Consider the following 13056-nt stretch of genomic DNA (forward strand, 5'->3'; position numbering starts at 1 on the left):
AAAATTCAAGTGTTACTTTTTGAAACTTTCTGTTTTTTCCCGAACATTTACAATCCACAGTTAGTTGAGTCTGCTGGATAGGGAGCCCCTAGATACGGAGAACCCCCAAGCTCTTCCTTTCCACCTCCTAAATTTCCACTGCAAGCACTGAAGTGGTCCAAATATAGAAGAGCGCCATCTACCTGCTGGAAATGCTGAGGAATTCCTTCAGCGTATGTAGCACAGGAGAGAAGGTATAGGGACAACTAGTGGGAAAGGAGGGCCTGCCTGGAGAGGAAGAAGGACCGCATTGGAAGCCAGCTCGTACCCTTACTGGAGCTATCGGATAGCAGTGAGGAACGCCGAGGAACTGGAGACACGTCACTTGGGGGGCGATCCTGGCCACTATGTGCAGGGTTCACATAGCTGGGACCCAGTTTGCAAGATCAAAATAACAAGGGGTGAGAGGGGCTGCCTCAGCCCCGGGATCCTCACAACGGCCACAGCGTCGTGACCCCAGCTAATGTGGCTCCCCATTAAGCCAGAAAAAGGAAACTCTGAGCCAAGATATTGCAGATTCCACCGCAGCCACACGGATAACTAGATCTCTAACCTGACAAAATGTAACCACCAGAAACAGGAATCTTTCCTTTTCTCTTCCTCTGGACCTTTGGACAGGGAGCCACACATCTCTGACGGGAAAAACCTTTAATCCAATAGAGAGCTCACTTTTTCAGGAATAAGCATGGAGAAAAAGAATGGAATGATGGTTTAAAGAGAAAGTCAAAGCGGAAGCCCATCTGAGGAATGGTAAAAACATGCTTCTCAATGAATCCGAGTTATGGCAAAAAGAAGGAGGGAGGGTAAGGAAATCTCTATTAATATCCATTCACCATACAAGACTAGCCAGCCATAAAAAGACAACACCTTAAATTAAGAAACTTTTTTTTTTTTGATGATGAAAAACAATGCCTTATTTTAAAACAAGGCTTGGGCCATCAACAACATGCTGAGAGCTGTTGATGAGGAGAACATTAATCTGCATATAGATATGTAAGTGTTCCAAGTCCACCACTCGAAAAAAATTAGTCAATCATGAGTCCAGTTGATTGGGAAATCCCGATAAGTAAATAACTCAAAAGTGGGAAAGACATGGGATTAAATAGTGGTAGTGAACAATGAAATCCAAGATGTTTATACCTATATTTTCTTTGTTAATGTAACAAACTTAAAGCAACTCTCTAAAAAGTAGTAACTGGAGCACACAAACACTTACACACACACACACACCACACACACAGAATTTGGGACATCAGAGAGGTAAAATATGCTTAATTTATCATTATTGAGGAACAGGATCTAATAGATTGTTTCATTTTGAGACTCTTATAGGGATACTGGTCCAATTGCATACAAAGTTATGAACTTAGAGATGATTTATAAAAATTTAGAGAGAATTTTCATTAAGAGGCAATATAGCTTCCAAATCACTGAAGAGAAAATTAACAATAAAAAATTAATCAATCCAGGTAATATGGAGTAACAGAGACCATATTTACCATCCTAAAATAAACCACTAAATGCATACAATATATGAAGCAATGATTTTTAAGAGAAGTGAAAACGATCATCCACTAGGACCCAGTCCTGCCACCCCCATACCAAGGCTGCTAGGCCTCCTACAGCCATCACAAAGGATTTCCACCAGGAGGCAACATTTCCTTCCTCTGCTCCTACTGCAGAGCCAGTCCTAAGCAGTCCTTTTCCAGGTTTTGGCAGGCAGCTTCCAGAAGAGCTCTCGTGGGCCTTTGTCCCTTTTAGCCACCAGCAAAGGGATCAAGGATGAGCAGTGAGCCTCCTTCCTCATCCAAGACCTAGAAACCTATCTGACTTCTGAGCAGCCCTTCACTCTTGTCTGCTGTCTGGTACTCTCCGCCCGGCTTCCCGAGTCCCCAGCTTGGGCAGCCTGCACGCTGGCCACAGCCCATCAGAATCTGTTCCGCCGCCAAGAGGCCACACGTGATCGTGAGCAGGGCTCCAAGCCTCTGGAGCAGCATGGCTTTGACTCCGTCCTGGCCCTGGGCTCGTGAACTTCATGCCCTTGGTTGAGTCAGTTAACATCTTTAAGCTACAGTTTCCTCATCAGTAAAATGAAGACATAATCAATATGGAAAAATAATCAGAATCTGAATGGGACTAAATTTCTGGTGATTGAAGATTATTTTAATTTTGAATTATACAGCAAAGGACATCATACATTTTTTACTACATAATTCTAAAGGACAGCTTCTACTATTAAAATTAATGCATGCATGTACACGCAAACACACATACAGACACACTGGCTCTGCTCCGCATACATCCCCACGTGCACACACACATGGAGTCATGTACCACACACACACAAACCATACACACAACCACACACGTCCTCAGGTGCACACACACACATAACATACAGAACCACATACATCTCCAGGTGCGCGTGCGCGCACACACACACAGTCACAGTCATGTACCACACACGTCCCAGGTGCGCGCATGTGCACACACACGTCATACACACTTTGGCGTTATTCTAAATCAATTCACAATTGAGGGTCTCAGTGTCTGTTGTTTTATCCACTCAGAAGATCCTGACTTTGGAGTGTGAAGCAGGAGCCCCTCCTGTTTGGAGATGCTCTTTACCACTTACAGTCTTAGTAGAGCCAACATAACTGCTCTGGGCCTTTGGAAGTGCAGGGCCAGAGCATAACTGGGAGCTCACATCCTATATATGTAAACACGTTAAGTGCAGTAGGTTCAAAACTCCTGCCTTACAAATATACATTCATTATAAAGGGGAAGGCAAGGTTCAAATTTAGAATTCCCACACTCAGGGGAGTCCAGCAAAGAAAGTGATCGTGTGGGGAGAGCTGATTCCCAGTCTCTGATCACTAGCCTGACCCTTTTCTTCCCAATGCTGGGTCCATCCCTTGCCACAAGTTGTCTTGGATGAGCACAGGGGGACACTCAGACCACACGTCCGGGCTCTACTGATAACCTCCATGCAAACAGCTGCCCTTTGGCCTCTCTGTGAGTCCTGGGAAACTGAACTCCAGGGAGAGCCAGTGCAGGCACTAGAAATGGGTCAGGGGCTGCTGAGGTAGGGCATTCAGGGTCCTGGGTTTCTAGAGCACGGGATGGAGCCAATGACCGTGTCCCCTTGGTCCTGCTGACTCCACGCCATGGAGGGCGTGGCCAGAGGAAGTGTCAGGGCCAGTGGGACCCTCTGTAGTGCAGGACCCAGGGCAGCGGGCCCCCTTGCCGGGGTCTAAGGGCAGAAGCCCTAAGGAAACGCCAGAGGAGGCTGTAAGATATCTTCATTCCCATTAAATAAAAAAAAAAAAATTAAAGCTTACCACAGGCGTGCATGGGAAGAGTTTTGTTAGAACAAGGGAAGACACTTGCCGAGGTCTGGCCATAGAGGGCTGGTGGGTTTGCCAGGTTGATGAGGAACCAAGAGGCCGTTAGTCTCCACTGGGTCTAAACACCTCCTGAATTCCTCCGGGTGACAGTGAAATGCAGTGAGACAAGGAATCCTCTTAAGTTGTTAAAATCTTCATGGTGAGCCATTCAACTCTCTCCTCATTCTTGGCTACAAAAACACAATAAACACAGGTGGGAATCTCATCAGCCTGTTGGTTGGTTCACTGTCAATCTGGCGCCACCTCTTGAAGGAGCCTTTATCACATCACCCAGGGCTGACCCATCTCAGGATTACAGCTGATTTTCCGCACGTGGCATCACTTGCTGGTGACACGAAGGAGGCATGTTAGCCATCTCCCAAACACTGAGGCTTCTCCTGGGAGGAGCCTGCAGACATCCAGTCCAGCCTCTGCACAATGATGCTCCTCATTGTCACTCCTAGCTTGATGCCCTGGACTCTGGCTCTGGCCAGAACCTCGCTGGATTGTCGATAGATGTCACCAATGCACCACATCTAAGCTTGGGGTCCAGATGTGACCATGGTTCTTATTTTCTTCCCATCGATGGATTGTTTGATCTTTGTGTAATCGTGTTGGCAGGAAGGCCAGCACCGCCCTCTTGAGGCCTCCGGGAGCCGCCTCTGTCTTTAACTGTCCTAGTGTCCCAGGGGATCCGGTCTGAAGCCTGGCACTCAGACAGGAGGATGGCAGCTGGAGAGACAGGAATCCACTCCTGCTGTGGCTTCTACTGAGGCTCGATGTGGCTATACAAACGGATCTCACAGGCCCTGACTTTACTTGACTAGCTGCAGGGATGCTCCCACACTGCCCCATTCCCCCCAGAGACCGAGGGCTTTCTGCTTGCTCCCGAAGGCCCCACCCCCGAGTGGGCACTGGGTCCAGTGGAGTGTCTGGCCTGGTTCCCCGCCAGCCCTTAGGGCCTTGGTTGGGCCTGTAACATCAACTACCCTCTCCTTAGGGGCCCATTTGTCCATTCCAGCCAACAGACCTAGGTCATAAGCACTTTAACTGACCTCAGAGTGTTTTCCTCACTTCAGAGGCAGTGAGGGCTGGGCTTCTTCACACTCCAAGTGCCCCAGGCCTGGATGCAGACTGCCTGGCCCTCCCCCCCAGTCCTGCAGGTCCCAGTCACACCTGCTGCTGGTCACTAAGCTTGTGCTGTGTTCTCTTCCAGGACAAGAGGTGCACTCTGCCCCCCGCCCCGTCCCCACAAGCGGTGGCAGAGGCGGCGGACAAGCAGGTGAGCTGGGGCCTGAGACCGTGCCCGGAAATAAGTGCCCCAGAGACCGCTGGTGACTAAAGGGACCACGGGGCAGAAGCCAGCATGGGAAGGGAGGAGAAGGAAGGTTCAGGATAAGGAGATGAAAGGGGGAATGGATAGCACTGTGAGGACCTCGACCATGAAAGGGAAGAGAAAAGACAGTGACAGCTGGAGCAGTGTCGGCATTAAAAGCTGCGAGCTTTTTTTTTAATTTTATTAATTACAAATATATATTGACAGATTTCTTATTTTATTAAAGATTATGTGCCATGTCCTATAACAAGATATAGTATGTTATTATTTATTAAATAACACATAATAGAAGATATACTAGCATATTATGTTGTTTATTTATTAGCAGATATTATATAAGACATATGTAGGTGTTTATATACATAATATATAATTCATGCATCTATATAATATATAACACATAACACATAATGTAAGATTATGATTAATATATTTTATAACAAGATTACATAACAATAATGATGTAATATTACCCATTGTATGTCTTGGTTCATGACACATTCTCATCTTAGATGCCTGTCAGAGGTATTTATGTATTAAAATTAATATTATAAGAAACAGTTGTGAACCTATCACCCAGCATCGGAATAGGACTATTGACAGTGACATACTGTGTTCTCTTTCCCTATCCTGCTCTTGGCCTCTTCTCACAGGAAGTAACCAGCATCCTGAATCCTGGCTTATCCTTCTCTTATGTTACTTTCACACACACAACTTTTAAGATCAGTTAAAACAAATGAACTGCAGGTACATGCAACGAAATGGATGAATCATACACTGTGTGTTAAATGGAAAAAGTAAGCCCTAGAAGGTAGCCTATACTGTGCTATGCTTTTAACTTTGTATATATATGTCAACTAAACTCACTAAATTAAGAACAACTACATCTAGAGTCCAGGTGGGAGACAGACAGATAAAAGGTGAGGTGAGCAGATTTGCTGCAGGTGAGCGAGTTCCTTTCCAGTAACATGTCATTCTCTCTGAAGCAGGAGGCAAGGCCATCTGCTGGGAGTCAGGGAAGAGACAGAGGGAAGCTTAGAGGTGTGCAGAGAGCACAGAATGTTGACACCACTGTGATAAGTGGGGAATTGCGCTCACTAGAGAAATCCTGGAGGATTGCCTGGCAGTGGCAACATGGTGGGCATTGATTAGTAGTCTTAGAAATCTGTGCTGGGAGATCCTGCTGCCTGTAGGCTCAGAGCAAACAGAGCTGGGTGAACTGAGATGGAAGTCGTCCTGGTGAGGAACTAAAAAGATCAAGGGTCAAGTGGGTTTTGTTTGTCATAAAGAGAGTGCTGACTGTGGATGCAGAGCTGGAAGGTGGGGAAGTGGAAGTAAGAGGAACGTGGACAGGCAGGAAAGCAGAGGAGTCAGCGCTTGATGCCCCAGTGAAGGCGAAGGAGGGCCAGGGAGGCTGGTGGAAAAGCAGCTGGTTAGCTAGAGGTGGGTACTTAAAGGAGAGAGGCTGGACCTGGGGTGGAGACACTCCCGGGTATGAGCCCGGGGGTAGGGTGAATAGGGGTTGGCTGGCTAAGGCTGACGGAGAAGAAGACCCTAAAATGACCACACTGGGTGGTGGAGGGAGAATCAACTTTGACGTCTTGATGGTAGGAGGTGAGGCAATACAGAGCTGGTGGTCCAGGTGCTCCTGATTAAGGCAGATGAGCAGGGAGGCCAGGGTGGCAGGCACTGCTAGGAAAGGATCTGGGTTTTCCAGATGCTTCCAAGAGAGGAGGAGCAATGAATTGAAGGTGGAAAGTGACCACAAGGAGGTCAACCCAGACTCCTGATCAAACGGGGGGTGTGAGGGGGCAAAGCGTCAACTCCAGAGATGGTTGCCCAGGAAGCAGGGACCACGGGTGAAGTGAGGGGACACTCAGAGAAGAGAGGGAGAAGAGTCTTCTGGGTGTAGGGGGAAGAGAGGCCCCAGGACAAAGGAGCACAGAGGCACACTGATGAGGATGGACTGGCTCTATGGTGACACTGCAGGGGTGGCTGGATCTTTGCCCTGAGGGCTTAGGTTGGGGGGACTACTGGCCTCATGAGGACTCCACTCTCAGCAGCTTGGACAGAGGCTCTTGCTCCTGAGAGCTGTGTGGCCACCACTGTTCCCGGAAGGGCTCTGCCTCCATTTTCTCTTATCAGACTTTCCTGCCCAGCCCCCGACTGCCAGTGAGGGAGCCTGGGCCTCGCAGCTGTTTCCCGTGGAGAGACACAGGCTCCTCGGTGAAGCAGGCTGATCTTAATTTTCTCCGTAACCCAGGGTCTAGCAAAGCACCAGCCCATGTGTGGGCCATGTAGGGGCTCGGATACTTACCAAACTAACTCAAAGCAGTAGAATATGAGAGCTGGAGGAAGTGACCACTGAGCTCACAGAGTTCACTGCCCACACCCCCATTTTGCAGATGAGGAAACAGAGACCAAGTGGTGAAGCAGCATTGGCCAAGGTCACACTGCTCTTAAATGCTGGCCTTTGCCGGCATGCCAAGTGATGAGCTGCAGTGAAGGGGCTGAGAGGGGGCTCTGGGGCCAGACAACTTGGGTTCAAGTCCCAGCTCTGCCATTTATTAGCCATGTGATTAATGAATGTCCTTACCTTTAAAGTGGAACTCATAGTGGTGCCAACTCATTGGGTTGTCGTGAACACAGCTTTCCTGGAAGAGCAGGACAGAGTTCTGTAAGAGTTTGCAGTTGCTTTGGTTACTATAATTATCACCAAGTGAACCCTGAAATGAAGAACAAAGGCAGCAAGAATTTTTACTTTAAAGGATTTTAAAATCCTCTGATGAATGTTTCATTTCATCTATTCGAGTTTGCATTTGACCCTTATTAACAACTACACAATGGATGACTTTCGAGGCACTCTTGCTTCATGTCTTTAATTCTCACCAATGACACAGGCTATTTAACAGGCAGCAGTTTCTTTTCCAGGAAGAGGGACAAAAAGTTAAAAATGACTCAGTGCCTCTCGGTCCCCAGTGAGTTGGTTGTGACCTGTCAACCCAGCTTTCGGGAAGTGCCCGCTCCCCCTGGGCTCGCTGAGCTGCCCCGCAGCCTCCAGGGGGCGCCGTAACCCCACACGAATCCTGTCTCTAGGTTCCTATCTTTGCTTCAGATCTCTCAAGGACTGCCCATGCCCCAGGGCCCCATCTGCCCCACAAGCCTTGGCTGCTGGACTCCAGAACACTATCCTGGGTCTCAACCATCCTCTGTTCCTATGACCACCCAACTACTCTACATTTTGTCCTTCAAGTGTGGGCTCCTGTGGCTCACCACACAGCAGAGGTCTCCCCGTCCTCCATCTTGGGTAACTGCATTGTCCTGCACGGTGCCTAGGGAACCCGTGTGGAGGCAGGAAGAATACAGAACAACACGTGCTCAGAGGGGCTGCCTCTCCCACTGCAGGGGCCCTAGAGAGCTTTCTCCTGGCTGGTTATTCACAGGCGCTGAAGCTGTGGAATCTCGATCTCACCAATTTAAAGGGCATCATCATTAATTACAAAACCGATCATTTCTTCAGTAGCAAAAGGAGAAAAGACTTTGTGTTCCCCACCTCCAACTTTTTTCCTCCACCTTCAGATATTTCTCATCTCTGGGCAAGGGTAGAAAGCAACTCAGAGAACATTATTTTTCAATGTTTTTTCCCACTCTGAAGATTGCTTTCCCAGAACCGATGAAGCCTAGAATGGTTAAGCTTTCCTGGACTGAGTATTCAGAGGCCTGGGAGGGAGGGGGAGGGGGAAGGGAGATAACTCAGCAATATTGAACCTAACAGAGAGAGTAAAAGCTTCTATTCTAAACAGAAAGGAAGAAGGGTGCTCTAGAAACAGGAAAACCATAGCTGGAAATGCAATAACGAGTTACAAGAGAATAAACATAAAGATGTAAAAATGAAAAAGGACATCAAAATAAAAAAAGGTGGGAATGGGAGAGGGGAGCAATAAAATGTATTTTTTTCTTTCTTTTTTTTCTTCGTTATTCTTAGGATGTGTTGGAGCCTATGTGATTATCAGTCTAAAGGAAATAAATATAGTAATGGGTTGATGTATTTGAAAAATAAGATAACCGCAAATCAAAAGCATCAATAGAGTCGCAAAAAAACCAAAAAGAAACAAACTCGAAATGGCTTAAAGACTTAAATATTAGACAAGACCCTATAAACTTCTCACAAGAAAACATAGGCAAAACATTATTTGACATACATCTCAGCAATGGATTCCTAGGGGTATCTAAGCAACCCAAGCAACAGAAATAAAAGCCATAATAAATAAATGAGACCTAATTAAACTTATAAACTTTTGCACAGCAATAGAAACCATTAGTAAAACAAAAAGACAACTTATGGAATGGGAGAAAATATTTGCAAAAGATGAGACTGACCATGGCTTAATTTCTAGACTATATAAATAGTTCATACAACTTAATAAGAAAAAAATAACCAAATCCAAAAATGGGCAGAACAACTAAACAAGCAATTCTCCAATGAAGACACAAAAATGGCCAATAGGCATAAAAAATGCTCAATATCGCTCAATTATCAGAGAAATGCAGCACAAAACTACAATGTTATCATCTCACACCAGTCAGAATGGCCATCATTCAAAAGTCCACAAACCATACATGCTGGAGAGGCTGTGGAGTAAAGGAAACACTCCTACATTGTTGGTGGGAATGTAGTTTGGTGCAGCCACTATGGAAAACAGTATGGAGATTCCTCAAAAGACACACACACACACAAAAAAAAGACTTATCACCTAATCCAGCAATCTTACTCCTGGGCATATATCCAGAGGGAACCTTAATTCCAAAAGATACCTGCACCCCAATGTTCACAGGAGCACTGTTTACAATGGCCAAGACATAGAAGCAACCTAAACGTCCACTGACAGATGACTGGATAAAGATGTGGTATTTAGATATAACAGAATATTACTCAGCCATAACAAAGAAAGAAATAAGGCCATTTAGAACAACATGGATGGTACTGGAGATTATCTCACTAAGTAAAATAAGTCAGACATAGACAAGTATCATATGATATCATTTATATGTGGAATTTAAAAAAAAATGATACAAATGAACTTATTTATAAAACAAAAGCAGACTCACAGACTTATAAAACAAACTTAGGAGTTTGGGATTAACAGATACAAATTACTATATGTAAAACAGACAAACAACAAGGATTCACTGTAGAACACAGGGAACAATATTCAGCATCTTGCAACCTATAATGGAAAAGAACCTGAAAAAGAATAGACTATGTATATGTACAACTGAATCACTATGCTGTATACCTGAAACTAACAAAACAGCTCTATATCTGAAACTAACAAAACATTGTAAATCAACCACATTTCAATTTAAAAAAAAATGATAAGCTCTAAATACCTTTATTCAAAGAAAATCTTGAACTCTCCCCTCTTACAAAACTTAAAATGGGAAGCTTGAGCAGGACCAAATTATACTGGATGGGCAGTTACATATCTTCTCCAGCACGTGGCCCATGCTACACACACATCGTGTTTTCCTACAGGTAAGAACAGCCCTGACTACACAGGGAGCGAGTCCTTCTGGGACAAGGCCTCTGTGGCAGTGGCCTCCTTGTCACCGCTCCATCTCACCAGGAGGCCAAGATTTTCAGAGGTGAGGGGACATAGAGCTCATACACTTCAAATCGATTTCCAGAAAATCTATGGAAAAGCCAAATTCACCTGCAGTGTGGGAAACATGAGCAGGGCCCCTAAGCAGACCGACAAGCCCAAAGTAAGATGACCCGATGTTCAGATCGGAACCAGAACAACGACCACCTGGCCCCAGTTAAATGACCACCACCTCACCTGCAATGAGATGCTCGTACTCAATGTCAGGGATGTTTCTGTTGAGACTTGGGAGATCAAAGAAGTTGGGCCAGGGAATCCAGACCTGGTTAATGTCGGGGCTCTGCCAGTGGTAGAGGTGTCCCCAAGGGGATAGCACCATTACTGGCTCCTCCATCTTCAGCAGGGTCTTCAGGAGGAAGGCAAAGTGGATGCAGAATTTCCTATGGAGGCTGAAGCCCTCTGGAGGATTGAAGTCACACAGAAGGTACCTGGCAGGGAGCAAAGGAGAGCGGGTCTTCAGGGCCAGTCCTCTACACAGGAATCCCAGCTTAGATACAACGGGAATCCCTGCACAGCCCATGGCCTAGACTTCAGACACATTCAGCAGCTTCTGGTTTGTAAAGTGGAGGCACTGCCCTCCCATCTCCATAAGGCCAATTACTTCGAGTCCGGGAGCAGTTGCAGAAGACATCTTGGCATCCGTCTAACACCACTAAGCTCCTGACTAGCACCTGAGCACCTGTTCTCCAGGGGCTCTCAAACTTCTTGTTCTACAGAACCCTATACACTCTTAACAACTACTGAGAACTCCAAAAGGCTGCTATTTATGTTAGTTAAATCTATCAATATTTCCTGTGTTAGAAGTTAAATGAGAAGTTAGAAAAAGTGTATGAATTCACTTAAAAATATTAACAATTTACTGTATGTTATTATTAATACTCTTAAACAAAATATAATTCTATTTTTCAAAACAAAAAAATCATTAGTGAGAAGAATAGCAGTGATTTTAATTTCTGCAAATCTCTCTTGGACTGGTGAGAGCTGAATTCTCCTGTCTGCCTCTGCATTCCCTGTTTTGTGATATCACAGGCCAGGTTTTCCCTGGAAAACCCCACAGGAACTCGGGAGAGCAAGAGAGTGCAAAAGGCAGGTGACATCCCGGTGTTTCTATGAAAATGGCCTTGCACCTCAGGGGCCTTGGATACACTTTGATAACTGCTGCCCTATCCTAGACGAGACTCTTCTACGCAAGAGCCAGGCAAGGGTCCTGGATTCTATAATGAGTTACCGCCATCACACCCCTCCCTTCTCTGTGTGTTTCTCACAACCTCCATTACTGCAGATGAGGATGTAATCCTCAGCTGGGGCCTCTAATCCCAGAAGACTGCTAACTTCAAGAGGGAGGGTCCCATCTACCATCCCTACACCCCGCATAGTTTATTTTGAGTCAAGCCCTAGATAACTGCTAATCGGCACTGACCCTTGTGTCTTATTCCTGAGATTGACTGAAGGAACCAACATCTGGATGGAACTGAAATTTCCCTGCAGATAAACAAGGCTGATAAACCACCCCATTCCAACATCTGATTCTGGGGCTCTTCAAAACCCGGGTAAGGCCCCCGCTTCATCTAAGATGGGTCCTCTGCCTGCCCTTCCCGGGGGTTCTGGGAGGCCGAGGCCACCCAGGGCGACCCAGACTCGCGGCCCCAGCCCCAGGGCCTGAGGGGGAGGAAAGCCCGAGGCTGTGCCCAAGCCCTGCCCCGCCCCAACACGCTCCCCTGCACCACAGCCCTCCCCGGCCACCACCCCAACCCCGATCCCACCCCGGTTCATGTCAACCGGCCCCGCCAACGGCGCGGACTTACGTTTACCGTCTGTGGGACGCCGCCCCAGACAGGATGTCGGCCGCCGACTGACCAGGCTAGTACTAGTCGCCTGGCCGAGCAAGCCGCCATCCCCAGCAGCAAGCACCGCCATGGTCCATGGCAGTTACACACTTCCGGTGTCGCTCCCCGCCCCAGAACCGCACGCAGGCCCGCGCGGAGCGACGCCTGTAGCCATAGCAACGCCGCGGGGCCCTCCCCTAGCGCTTGCGTCGTGCGTCCTCCCGAGTCTAGATGTGCGAGGGCAGAACTTGCGGAGCCAATGGGAGCCAGGGCGCGGCCAGAACGGGGGTGGGGGAAGGCTTATGGGACAGCTGGGTGGGGCCGGGGAGGGAGGGGCCGCGGGGAAGTCCTGACCTGCACGTGTCGCCGGCCGGAGGCTGGGGTGATGCTGCCGCCAGTGGGCGGGGCAGCGGGGCGGGGCACCCTCACCTGTCCGTTTGTGGGGATCAGCCTGGGCTCCGCAGCCTCCGCTTGCACCGGACGTGGACCCAGGCTACCGGTGAGCAAGATGGAGGACTGAGCCCAGGCACGCATGGATGGCCAGGTAGGGCACCTGAAGTGCAGATCCACCAGGCCCGCTGCCGGCCTTGAATACGCGCTGCTAGGCAGTTTCCAAGAAGACGGGATCTGTCATAAGAGGGGAGGTAGGGCTGGGGTGCCAGATGCCGTGTTGGATGCGGTCTCACAGGAGAGCCACGGTGAGAGGGCGCAGAGAGGCCCCTGTGTTGACGGGGCTAAGAGTTTGGGGTATAGGATGGGGGTGGTGTGTGCCTTGCTCTGTGGTCTCCCCAAGAACCCTCACTCCA

The 13056-nt window shown here is 47.7% G+C and overlaps 1 long non-coding RNA gene across 1 annotated transcript; it reads right to left on the reverse strand.

Moving 5' to 3' along the window:
• Positions 1 to 3352: 3352 nt before the first annotated feature.
• Positions 3353 to 12371, reverse strand: LOC140701146 (uncharacterized). The gene is made up of 4 exons (XR_012080049.1): positions 12230 to 12371; positions 10602 to 10852; positions 7358 to 7487; positions 3353 to 3616 (listed from the first exon to the last, which is right to left on the reverse strand). It is a non-coding gene; the product is annotated as an uncharacterized lncRNA (long non-coding RNA).
• Positions 12372 to 13056: the final 685 nt, after the last annotated feature.

This window comes from Vicugna pacos, chromosome 14, assembly GCF_048564905.1.
Source record: "Vicugna pacos chromosome 14, VicPac4, whole genome shotgun sequence".
Classification (NCBI taxonomy): domain Eukaryota; kingdom Metazoa; phylum Chordata; class Mammalia; order Artiodactyla; family Camelidae; genus Vicugna; species Vicugna pacos.